This window comes from Bidens hawaiensis, unplaced genomic scaffold (assembly GCF_021521415.1).
Source record: "Bidens hawaiensis isolate Kalapana, Puna unplaced genomic scaffold, B.hawaiensis_p1.1 tig00021017_1, whole genome shotgun sequence".
Classification (NCBI taxonomy): domain Eukaryota; kingdom Viridiplantae; phylum Streptophyta; class Magnoliopsida; order Asterales; family Asteraceae; genus Bidens; species Bidens hawaiensis.
Genome location: NW_027493244.1, coordinates 391,604 through 404,897, shown reverse-complemented (window position 1 = coordinate 404,897; position 13,294 = coordinate 391,604). Strand labels below are relative to the sequence as shown.

General features: G+C 33.5%; 2 long non-coding RNA genes and 1 pseudogene across 2 annotated transcripts; 1 reads left to right on the top strand and 2 right to left on the bottom strand.

The window, feature by feature from the left end:
- The first annotated feature begins 2,338 nt into the window (after nt 1-2,338).
- On the top strand, nt 2,339-3,652 carry LOC143562439 (serine/threonine/tyrosine-protein kinase HT1 pseudogene; annotated as a pseudogene).
- A 3,481-nt stretch (nt 3,653-7,133) lies between these two features.
- Nucleotides 7,134-7,582, bottom strand: LOC143562436 (uncharacterized). The gene is made up of 3 exons (XR_013140485.1): nt 7,544-7,582; nt 7,339-7,455; nt 7,134-7,190 (listed from the first exon to the last, which is right to left on the bottom strand). It is a non-coding gene; the product is annotated as an uncharacterized LOC143562436 (long non-coding RNA).
- A 90-nt stretch (nt 7,583-7,672) lies between these two features.
- On the bottom strand, nt 7,673-8,182 carry LOC143562435 (uncharacterized). Its single transcript, XR_013140484.1, has 3 exons — nt 8,154-8,182; nt 7,844-7,920; nt 7,673-7,750 (listed from the first exon to the last, which is right to left on the bottom strand). It is a non-coding gene; the product is annotated as an uncharacterized LOC143562435 (long non-coding RNA).
- Nucleotides 8,183-13,294: the final 5,112 nt, after the last annotated feature.

The following is a 13,294-nucleotide window of genomic DNA, read 5'->3' as shown; positions in this document are numbered from 1 at the left end:
AACCCAACTGGTCCGGCATGGATTTGCTGATGTTTCCCAGCCAGTTGCACATGTCTATTTTGTTGTTATTTAATTTGCTATGTAATGTTAGGCATAGCGGTTTAGGACAGGTTCGTGGGCGGAGTATGCCACGGGGTTGTATGTGGATAGTCAGAGGTTTCACTTGTGGGCTCAGCATAATTACATCGATAATATTATATTATGATATTGATTTATCATGGTTTACTCGAATTGTGAAACTCACCAACTATTCGTAGTTGACCCGTTTTCTCACATGCTTTTCAGGTACGATTAAGATGAAGTGATTGCTTACGTTCTAAGTGCTTGATGTGTGTAAGATTTGCGTGCGGGATGTTACGATACATTATATTAAATAGAATTATGTATCGTATTGTATGATGTGTGTATCACCTAGACGGTAATGAAATATAAGATAATGTAATTTGAAGTATATTAATGTATTCAGTTTTCTTTATAAACAATGTGGTTGATATCAGAGGTGTCTGTGGCGCCCCGGTTACGTTTCCGCTGCGGTTGCTGGGTGTTACAGAAGTTGGTATCAGAGCCATTGGTTATAAAGATTTAGGATGTCTTTAAAAGATATCTAAAATATAACCGGAGGCTCAAGTATTATTGAAACTGAATATCAACTAATAATATATGGTGACGAGTATCGGGATGAACTCGGTCGGACAAGTGAGTTATTATGGTCCGGAACATAATAACAGACTTGTCTGCACGAGGGAATTCATGGGAAGTCACTGGGTACATTAATAGGTAAAAATGGCAACATATGTGTAACGTATATAATATTATTTATGCGTGCTAATGTGTATATATATATATGTACATATCTTGTGGGTACATGTATTGAGAAATAGGACCCGGATAAGGAACCGGGGGATGAAATAATAAAATTACCGAGGATGCTGAAATTTCTAGAGCATCGGTTGATGATAAGTCTGACTTATCGGGCCATAGTTATGATAGTACCAAATTAGATCTCCCGTTTGACATTAACCAGAAATATCTAGTAACCGTCACTCCCAACCAAAATTAATAAATCCCTTACCCTACCAATACCGGTACCGTATATCTTAATAACCCCCTATGTTCACCGAACCGCCGACCCTCACGTACGGACGGACCTGTACCTGAACCCATTCTTATTCCATTAAGGTAAAAAAAATAAATAAATAAATAAATAAATAAAATAAAATAAAATAAAATAAATAATAATAATAATAAATTTGATAATAAATGAGCAGATAAAAATAATATATAGAAATATATGTGTGTATTTCTCACTCTCAAACATATGAGACATACCACCTCCAAATCGAGAATTACCGATTTTAGCGAACCTAGAATGCCTGAGGACATTGACTGAGCAAGTGATAGAGTTTCCCATAATAGTAATTGATAATATTTGAAGGCAACATGGGTTGCGCGTATACCTTGAACCTTGCAACTCCCTATGTTATCCTTACATCCGTTAAGTGAATCCACGTTACTACTACTGTAAAGTAGGTGGTTTAGAAAAAGCGCGCAACACTTGTACTTCTAGATGGGTTTAAATTGAAAAAACAAAAAAAAACTAGACAATTCTTTAGGTGCTAAGTGAATCCACCTGATTCGATTCGCTTGCATGAGCGCGAATTGAAAGAAAACAAAATAGTTATTTAAAATCACAATGTAATTTTTTTTCTTTTGAATTCGCTCCCATGCGAGCAAACCGGGTGGATTCATTTGTCAATAAATCATAATTTTTTTGTCGAAAGTCTTGAATTCGATCCCCTTAGCGAATTGACTAGTTTTACAACCTTTGTTTATAACTCATCTAGGAGTATGATAGGTTAATTCTTTTAATGATTTTACCGCTATGAATACTTCAAATGTTAATGTTCTTATAATAATGTATACATGAAAGTTATTGTGATCAAATTGCAATAAAAATATAAAATGCAGTTTTCAGACAATCCAGGCCTTATATTGTGAGAAAATGGACCACATTACATTTGTTTTATTTCTAGCTTGGGTATCATACATTACTTGTCATCCCTTGATAAAAAAAAAGTACATAAAAAATAAAATAAATAAATTCAAGTTGCATTTTTTGCTTTCAGGGTCATGCTGATGAACTTGAACCTAAAGGCCCATCTTAACTTATGCTAAAAAAATTGTAAATTAATAAATTCTTACATCTTCATATATTGACTTGCTTAATTATATCGAATTTAGATATGTTTGCTTGATAATTACCTTAATCATTGTTGACTAATCAAGTTACATTTGATTTTCTGTTTACAACAAAAACCATTTCTTGATTTTCATTCAGTTAGTTGCGGCTTGTAAAAAAACCTCCGGTATTTTGTATAATCACCGAGTATTTGGCGGGTGGATCCCTAAGGGCATACCTCCATCAACAGGAGCCATATTCAGTGCCACCCAATCTAGTGTTAAAGTTGGCTCTTGACATTGCATGGGGAATGCAATATCTTCACTCTCAAGGCATACTTCACCGAGATCTAAAATCTGAAAATTTACTACTAGGTGAAAATATGTGTGTAAAAGTAGCGGATTTTGGTATCTCGTGTTTAGAGTCTCAATGTGGTAGTGCAAAAGGATTTACTGGCACTTACCGTTGGATGGCGCCCGAAATGATTAAAGAGAAAAAACACACTAAAAAAGTTGATGTTTATAGTTTTGCAATTGTTCTTTGGGAGCTTTTAACTGCCTTGATACCTTTCGAAAACATGACTCCGGAACAAGCAGCATTTGCTGTTTGTCAGAAGGTAAAATTATTAAGGTTTTTTATACTTTAAGTTATGATATTTACTTAAAGAGTAAACTGCGGTTTTCGTCTCTGTGGTTTGTTCAAATATGTCGTTTTAGTCCAATAGTTTCAAATTTGCGATTTTCGTCCCTATGGTTTTATTTCACTTGCAATTAAACCCGAATTCATTAACCCCGTTAAATCTAATCGTTAAACCCATCAGCGTGCCGCTCACGTGAGGGGCAGCTTTGTCCTTTTTCTCCCTAAATAAACCTCAGTCCTAAATCGCAAGCCTCCTCACGTGAGGGGCTGGGGTGTATTTGGGGGAAAATAAGGACAAAACCACCCCTCACGTGAAGGGCACGCTGATGGATTTAACGACCAGACTTAACGGGATTAGTGAATTCGGGTTTAATTGCAAGTTAAATGAAACCATAAGGAAAAAAATCGCAAATTTGAAACTATTGAACTAAACCGCGGATTTGGACAAACCATAGGGACGAAAACCGCAGTTCGCTCTTACTTAAATATGTATGCTTCTGTTTATATATGCAGAATGCTAGACCACCCTTAGATGATTCATGTCCAATGGCGTTTCACCACCTCATTAAACCGTTGTTGGTCAAGCAAACCGGAAAAACGACCAGGATTTGATGAAATTGTGAAGATTCTTGAGGGATATGCAGCATGTGTGGAGGAAAATCCTGATTTCTTGACTACATATGAACCCGATAATGGTAGTTTATTCGGTTGTGATCGTGGATGTTTCGGTCCCCGTAAAACTGCTTATGGGATTTAATCATGGATTATGTCATAAGTGTGTGATCCTGATGTACCTTCATTAATAGGTATTGAAATATTTATATTGAATGATTATGAATTTGTAATATTGCAACTCTGATTAAAAATACCTTTAACCTTGGGATTATTGTTGGTTCTAGTTTTTACCCCCCCCCCCCCCAACACCCTTTATCTATTTCAAGTTCACACAAGATCATGGTGTCATGCTATTTTTGTAAGTAGATACAAAGAAGTTTATGATGTTATGTTCATATGAAAATGATGTTTTTCTAATGATAATACCAACTCAAAACCATGCACATTTATTGATTATGCAACTTATAAAAAACCTAAGCACAAAGTTGGCACAATCTTGCTGATTTGTATAACATAATTGGCAAAATACAAGACTCAAAATCGTACCGATGCTCTTGTCGTTTCCAACAATTTTTGCTGGAACTTATGTTGCGGTTGGCAGGTACACAACAATAAATCATAAACAGTTACACACGCTTTTGTCGCGTGTTTTTTAATAAACATATTGTAAAACACAATTGCAATCTTGGAACAGATTGTTTGATGACGGAGCGAACCAGAAAGAAAAGATCAAGGTAATTATTTTACTATAAGAGTTTAATTAACACAATTGCATATATATAAAAAAGTTACAAAACATTGGGAAAAGTTTATTAAATTGCATTGTTTTTTTAAGTTATGTAAGTTTATTACTGGGGGACAATAATTCATTTGTACATATTATACTCAGGTGTCTTTTACAGCTTTTTTTGGGAACCCTTCATTGAAATCATATTATCTGGATGTGGGTCTTTCTTACGTTGTAAATCACAACAATTCTAATTTTAGATATCTACTAAAGTTTCAATATTTCTTTGTTTTAGCTGAATCTTGGACCATTTTCGTATTGTCTCCGTTACCAATTCGTGTTAATCGTTATAACTAAAACCGTTTTTTCCGTCAATATATTAGAAGATATGATTGTGGTGGTGGCCAACTGTACTTGACAATCATTGATGGGTGGTGGCTGCTTGGTACAGGGTTAGTTGTCTTGTGTACCATGTGTGTGTATTTCTTGTTAGTTATAACAAACAAGTTAAGTTATTGCTTCTGTCTTTACACCATTTTATTATTTATTATTATTGTAAGTGAATGAAGATAAGATACTGATTTTGGACCATTTGATGGAAACTGGAGAGTAGTATATATAGACAAGTTGTTGAGTTCATGTTCGGGCTCCACGATGCTGATGACGTATGTACCCGTCTAAATGTATCACGACGCTGTTAGAAGAATTTTTTGTGTTAAATTTTGTAATGTAGTTTAGAAGATTTGATTGTGGTGGTGGCCGGCCAATGGTACTCGACCGACAGCATTTGATGGGTGGTGATGACATAGACAGGTTGATGCTAGTTGTCAGATATTGTGCACCATGTGTATCAGTTTACAAACAAGTTATTGCATCTGTCAAATGTTTTTGATCTATTTTATCAATTATTTTTGTGGGTCTTTTTCTATATGTTTGAAAACTAAATGATCTTAAAGGTAAACTCTTGTGTTCAAATCCGTACTCCATGATGCAAACTATGTTTATACAATTATCATTGCAGCGAGGACGATTAGGAATGTGTGAGTTATTATAATTAGGATTGTTACATCAAAAGATGATGTTGATAATGCCGTTTAATCGTAGCAGCGTAACTGAGTAGTAATGCACACATCCTATATACGCCCTATTTAATGATCTTTTATCGTGATGAATAAAGTCCGAAACACCTAATATGTATTCGTCAAAAGATCCTAATACATGTATGTGTACATATATAGCTATAATGTTTTAGACTAGTTCTTAGAAATACAGCTTGAAATGAGTCGAGCTCAAGTTAAGTTAAAACACATGGAGCTCAAGCTTTGTTACTAATGGTTATTATTGGTCTTGTTTGTTAATATATTTGTGGAATTTTTTTAATAGCATCTGTAAATCTGTAATAAACGGAGCCCAACAACCCATACATAAGTAAATAACTAGTGAATTTTTTTGGTTGTGTCTAAGCCCAAAAATAAAGCCGTTAGCCCAGAGAAGTGCTAATAACAACGTGCCCAAGTGTGTGTGGTTTACAAGTTGTAAACTTCTGAATCGGTCAGATTTATAAACGTGTTGAATGAAGCCTATGAATTGATCGGCCCTTGTAATAGCTCTAAGTGGTGGGTTCATACAATCCTTAGTGAGGTAAAGTCTTATATAGATCTTTTATTGAGAATTGTATCATTTAACAAGATTTCCAAAGCTTTCATATATAACACTCAATGATCAATCCAAAGGTTTCTTAGTTATAACTAACGCACGATCTTCACATATAATAAACACGGCACATACACGATTAGACTTTACGTTCTAATAGCCTAAATGGACAAACCAAATGAACATAGTAATCTTCAAATTAACATGAATATTTAAACATTAATACAAGAGAAACACACCATAACTTATTAGCTTATTCAAGTGCACATGCATAATGCATTGTGCTTATTCTTGACTTACAAGGAAAGTAGCTGAAACGAACGACGAAGAACCTGACAGAAAGACAATAATATTGTGAATTCCTTGAAATTGATCATTCTTGTTTATCGGTTGTTGCTTCGATGACTTCAATTATTTGAAAATTTTCCCGCACGAAATCATAGTATCCTCCCAATAGTTTAAGCTTATTATCTGCTAGTCCAGATTGGACATAAGGGTAGGAGCAAGTAATCCTAGTGAGTTCTTTACCGACTCCTGCGTAGATATATCATATATACAAAGCACATAGTTGAAACATATTATCATTTGTTAATCAAGTTGCTAAGCCATGTTTTAAGAGATGTTACCTTTTCAACCAGTGTTTGAAGTTCTTCGCCTGTTGCTTCTGGATGCTCGGCCAACACCTTTGCTTTCGCGGGTTCAGCTATGCTAACCCAATCGTCTAGGAAATCACTTAAGATCATAAATAGATACGACGGTTAGGTTATATGTTTCACTAATGATAAAAGTTTTTTCTTTAACTAAGGAAAATTCAATTTTGTTAATTCAAACTATGACCGACAATATTAATATGTATTGATAATGTGATCAATGACACTCGTAACTTTCATTTTCATTGCTATGGGCATGAGCAGAAAAGTATATTGTTTCAAAAAACATAAGTAACAGTTTGGAGCATACGGGGTACCAATATTAAAGGTTAGGAGTGTCATTGATCACGTTATTAGAATGTATTGTTATCGATCAATAGGTTATAGTTTAAAGTATTAAAATATAATCGGCTAATTAATATCATTTATCTAATCAAGTAGTTTTTTGGTTCATTTATTAATTTTGTGACGAATGACGTAATAAACATATATCCATACTATGATGTTTCATCGTTGGGAAGTGATAATAATCGTTCGATTCCACCACATCGACTGTGTCCAATAACCACAATAACTTCGACCCTATATCAATCGTCAACGTGAGTGTCACATGTTTTAAGAGCGTTATACAGTATTTTAAGAACTGTTTAAGAAGCTAGTTCGTGAAAATAACCTTGAGAGCTAAGATTGCATATTCAATGATTGCACCAACTCCAGAGTTGTTAGCCTAGCCGCACAGGAAACAAAGCATTACTAACACAAACCAAAGTTACAATTTATCAAAAGAATAATTATTCTAATTTATAAGAAATTAAATTGCAGGACATATGTATTAGAAGCACTTGACTATTAACTCGAATGACTGTATTTTCAACCTGATTAAACGTAGGGACCAGGTTGGCAATTTTACGAGCCATGAAAGCTTCCCCGGGTCGTAGGTTAAGGATATTAGTAGGGCTAACTCGAGAATCCGAACAAGCAAATATTAGAAACTGCACCATTTCAAATATGTGTTAGAAAAACATCTCAAAACCATAAATAAAAGGGTTTATTATTTGCATGGTGCATGATACTAGTCACCTTAGGTTCTTGTTTCTCGGCCAGTTGGCGATAATAATCGGATACTCGTTGCGAATATAAGAGTAAGCAGTGTAAGTACTAATTACGACCACGATATAAAAAATATGACATAGTTCTCTATCCTTTTACTTGAATTCGTTAATCTTGAAGTTCTCAAATCCGGCGTTTATCCTTTGTATCGGGTCAAATGTGGAGTCAGCTTCTTTTCTACAATTTGAAACCATTAATAGAACAATGTATAAAACAAACATGTATAAATACTTAAAACCTCTATTTGAAACATTTTGGTTAATTAACCACCTTGGTGTTTTTGCCGGTGCAATTGCTTCTCCAATCAAGTTCTTCGACATGTTGACGTGTTCTTAATGTTCCTGCAACTTTTGGTTTAGAAAGAAAGTGCAAAGATTTAGGTGCATGACAACTTGGTTAGAAAGTAAGATTAAATGGTCTACTCATGCAAAAACGAATGAATAACATGTATAATTGCATAATCGTAATGAATGATTGTATAGGATCCGATTGGCGTATGATCAATAATCTCATTTTTAAACGTTCTAATTTAAAGTGTCTAACTACAAGACAACTCCTTCGCTCAGAGGGAATTAAGTACCTCAATCTATGGAGTATGTTTGAGATATGAACTTAATTGGTTGTGTGATTTGAGACCAAGCTAAATGGGATGTATATTTATAGGGCTCTTTGTTAATGTGAAGCCAAAATCAATTGCCAATTAATCCCCCATAAACAAAATGTATGAAAGTCGTCTTTCACATGTTTATAAATCAAATACGTAACTTTAATATCAATTTTCAAAGGGGTGGATATATAACATACATATAACGTAGAACTTATAAACCATGCTAAGTTATAATTATAAAGTTATAATTTATATGTAATACAATTTGGGTTATAACTTTTATATATATATATATACATATATATATTAAAATTTGGACTTTAATTTAAGCGAGCGAGCAAACAAGCAACTAAGCAAGTTATGTTGGAGTGGGCTCGGCTTGTTTACAAACAAGGCTAATCATGCACGTGAGCATTTACTAAATGAGATTTGAATGAAATTAACTCGATCTGTAAGCTTTTTGAAGAGTTGTGAACAAATTCATAAGTCTGGAAAAGATCAATTTAATTTGAGTTTTGAATGATGGGGTTTAATCTTGAATGTATCAGGATTTAAGCTTGAACGTTTTAGATTTTAAACAAGAACTTTTAAAGGTTTAACATTGAACGTTTTAGGGTTGGAATTTGGCTTGAACGTTTTAGTGTTTTTAACCTGAAACGTATTTCGCGTACGTAATGTACGTTAGGCTGCACAGCAGCACAGGAAACAAAATATTACTAACACAAACCAAAGTTACAAATTTATTAAAAGGATAATTATTCTAAATATCAGTTTTTGACGTGTTAAGTTTAACTTCAAAATTATTTGTAAGAAATTAAATTGCAGGACATATACATTACAAGCACTTGACTTTTAACTCGAATGACTTCATTTTCAACCTAATTAAACGTAGGGACCTTGTACCAAATGGGTAATCATATTCGCGAAACTAGTAATTTTTTTTTCCTCTAATGCACGATTAAAATTTTTTTTACGTTATCCCTAAAATTGTGTTCTAGATCCGCTAGTATATGTGTAGAGTGTTTTATTATACGCAAAAATACAAAAAAAAAAAAAGAGCCAACGTAGTGCACATGTGCATAGTGTTGTATTACATATGTGTAGAGTGTTTTATTATACGCAAAAATACAAAAAAAAAGAGAGTCAACGTAGTGCACATGTGCATAGTGTTGTATTACACATACGTACTAATGTGTATTCGATGTGTATATTAGTCTTATATTGCATATATACAGTAGTGTATATCAAATATGTACAATAGTGTTGTATTCTATACCATACAACAGTCTTGCATATATGCAATGCACACTATTACACATGTGCACTACACCGACAAGGTTACCGACAAACTACAAAAAAAAATTAAAAGTTAAAAATAATTCTTTAAGAGTTTTAAGTTGTCTCTATAACAAGAGCTTTCTTTTGAATCAACCCCTATGTGTGTGTGTGTATATATATATAGTTTGGATGTGTTAAGAGATCAAGAGATGACAGAAATAAAAAGAAGATAGATTATGATAAAGAAATATGTAATTAGGTGTTGTAGATTTCCTTTGTCGAAAAATAGTTCGTCAATGATGAATTTATGCTTCGAAATGAGTTTTTGTAATAGCGGCGTTTAAATACCAAGGACTCTTTAACGTATCAAACTGATGTGTGCTACGACGGTCTACACATTGTTACCACATTATTGCTTTATTTTATTACTTTTACTTTAGTTATTTATCTCTAGTAAAATAGTGTGTTAGTGGGTAGTTAAATTCATTCCATTATGCCCATGTATTCTTCTTTCAGGAATAAGCCTTTATACAGGCTAATGTTTTCATTGTGAAAGCTTATGAATAAAAATGATGAATTGATCTGGTTATCTTTACGATTAGTTCGTATCACAAACATATAGATAATTAAATATAGGTTGCATAATTAATTAACATAGGTTGCTTTGTTAGGTGTAATTGTCTTTACATGCTGCGTAATTAACTAATTATTGTGTGTAATTAGTTTACTTAATGTAATTATGGCGCATAAGTCATTTGTATAAAAATATATATATATATATATATATATATTATAGATGGTTTTAGTCTTCATTTACTTAAATTAGCCATGAAAAATAATTTGAATGACATCAATGAAACGTGCAAAACACTTATCTTAAATATATATAAACAAAATATTCTTACATAATGTTCAAGCTAACAGATTGTTTTATTTATAAATGTAGGCTTCCTATTTATTTGACCCGAATTTACGGTTGTGGGTCACACCAAATCCAAATAACCCATAAACAGGTTATAAAATCTTATTAAATTAAAAATTAATCTCACTAAAATAGTTGATATGAAAATCCTATAAAATAGAAATATACTAAAAAATAGTATCCGATTTTTTAAAAAAAATATATTATTTATAATTAGAAAACAAATTTATAGTAAAAATATAAGCGGGTCATTAGTCTCACCAAACCAAAATAGCTTTTAAACCGGGTTATAACATCTAATTTATTTGTGAAGCCCTTGCTTCATCAAATTCTAAGTGTATTATTAAATTTCTTATAATAAATAAAATTAAAATTCAAAAAAATATATAAATATCATAAACGAATAATGTAAAACAAACCCGCAATACGAAGGATAAAAACTAATATTTCATATAATATAAGTTTCTCTTTTGTAACCCTAAACCCTAAACCCGAACCCGAAACTCTAAACTCGAAATCATAAAAAAAACGCAACTTGTAAAAAAAATAATATGAAATCCTTATTTTTGTGCTAATTTGGTAATTATATGATTTCAATGGGTAATATGAAAATTGGTTTTTCTAGGGGGGATATGACAAGCAACCAGGGGGTACGTTTAGCCTGACACATAGAAAATGAATACAATAATTCCAAATATAGTTTTGGGATATGTTTTACACGTTAAAAATACCAATCTTCATTTCCGTTACTTACATACACACACACTATAGAGAGAGGGGTCATTTGAAAACCACAAAGAAATGAGGAACTCGAAACCAGGAATCAAACAAACTCCAATTTAAATTATTTCAGCGATGTTACAATCGCCTCGTCAAACCTTAATTTATATGTTTACCACTTAAACTATGTATAGTGGAGGGACTACAAAATGGGACGTTTTACGTCATGTGACGCCCAGTCAGCAAATAGTAGGTTTTTATTTTTGGGGTGTAATGGTGTTGTAGCGTAATATATATATATATATATATATATATATATATATATATATATCACACATATTAATATAATAATAATATATACACACAATGTCGGCGATAAATACCCCCTCCCCCCGATCGCCCCTAAAATCGTCCGGGAGGGAGTAGGGATGGCAACGGGGCGGTTTCGGGGCGGGGAATGCTAATCCCATACCCGCCCCGGTTTATAAAACTCATTACCAAAACCGTCTAAAAACCCGCGGGGACTAAACGGGGAATCCCCATCGGGGATTCGGGGAAAACCGCGGGTATTCGGGGAACCCGTCTAGCATAAATGGTTTTTAAACGGGCTAAATTCCCCGTGGGGATCCCCATTTAACCGTCGGGTTCACCGTTTAAAACCCGATTGTAAGAAAATGATACAAAATTACAATACAATATTAATACACAAAAAGTTCAATATCCAAACACATTACACATACAAAAGACATTATTAATACATAAAAATGTTTATTTCTCCCATCACAACGGAAATTAACTTCATGATTGATCCTTCTTACACGTCCATACCGCACCCATTCAACCATTCAAACACTTGTCACGCCGGATTGCTATGATAATCAAACATTAACATATTAATTGGAAACTATATAAGAATCAATGTTAAACCATATTAAAATGTAAACGATAAACCATATATATATGTATTACCTCAATACCATCGTCACAATCATATTCAATAGTTTGGCAATATGCCTCGGATTCTTCTGAACAAGTTGCTATATTCATATCACAAAAGTCAAAAGTTTATATAGTAGCTAAGTTAAAAATAAAAAATAAAATGTTTGTTTACCTTTGATTTCATTCAACAACCAACTTTGGGCGCACATTAACGCTTCCAATGTTTTTGGATGAAGACGGCTACGATGTGGACTTACCAATCTACCACTTGTACTAAAAGCGGACTCGGAAGCAACGGTAGATATTGGAATCGCCAATATATCTCGAGCAATCTTTTGCAACCTTGGGTACTTGACACCATTTGTTTTCCACCAAGCTAAAAGGTCAATCTCAGTTTCTTTTATCCAAACTTTCTCTTGTAGATACAAATCAAGCTCCGTTGTGACACCTAATATATAAATAAAGTTAATACAATTAATGAATAAAGTTAAATTAATGTAAATAATAAGTCATACCCGAATATAAAAATTATATTTAATAAATAATATATTATATATAAATATAAAAATTATATTTAATTAAACGGGTTTTAAACGGGTTTTAAACGGGTATACGGGGCGGGTATACGGGGCGGGTACAGGCTATACCATACCCGCCCCGAACCCGATTAACTTAAACGGGGAAAACCCGAACCCGGACCCGTCCCCGATTAAGTGTCCCCGAACCCGCCCCGTTCGGGGCGGGTTTCGGTTTTCCCCATCGGGTTTGGGTTTTTTTGCCATCCCTAGGAGGGAGGGGGTGTTCTCGCTCAACCCTTGCGCCCCACTACGGGTGACCTTATGATCTTGAAAGTTGAAACCCTCCATCACTAGATTGCCAAGTCATTTTATCAGTTGAACCCATTTCCATCCATTTTTCATAGGGGGCATTCATTATTTGATCACTTGAACCCAATATGTTTTATTATTTATATTTAAATACAAAAGATTAAATATATGAAACTAAAGTACATAATAAATAAGAAAATAAAATAAATTTAATACTATCCGGTATGTTTAGATTTAAACCACCTATGTATGTGTTCAACTAGATACGTCATGCTTGCGGTGCGCACATATAATGTATATATGTGTGAACCATCGGATGAGTAAAAGTGAAAATGCATTAATTTTGACGTTATTTTACTAATCTCGTGAAAATAACGTTAAAAGTGGCGGAAGGTTAATTAGGCATCATGTGGTGGCGTTGATAGCTG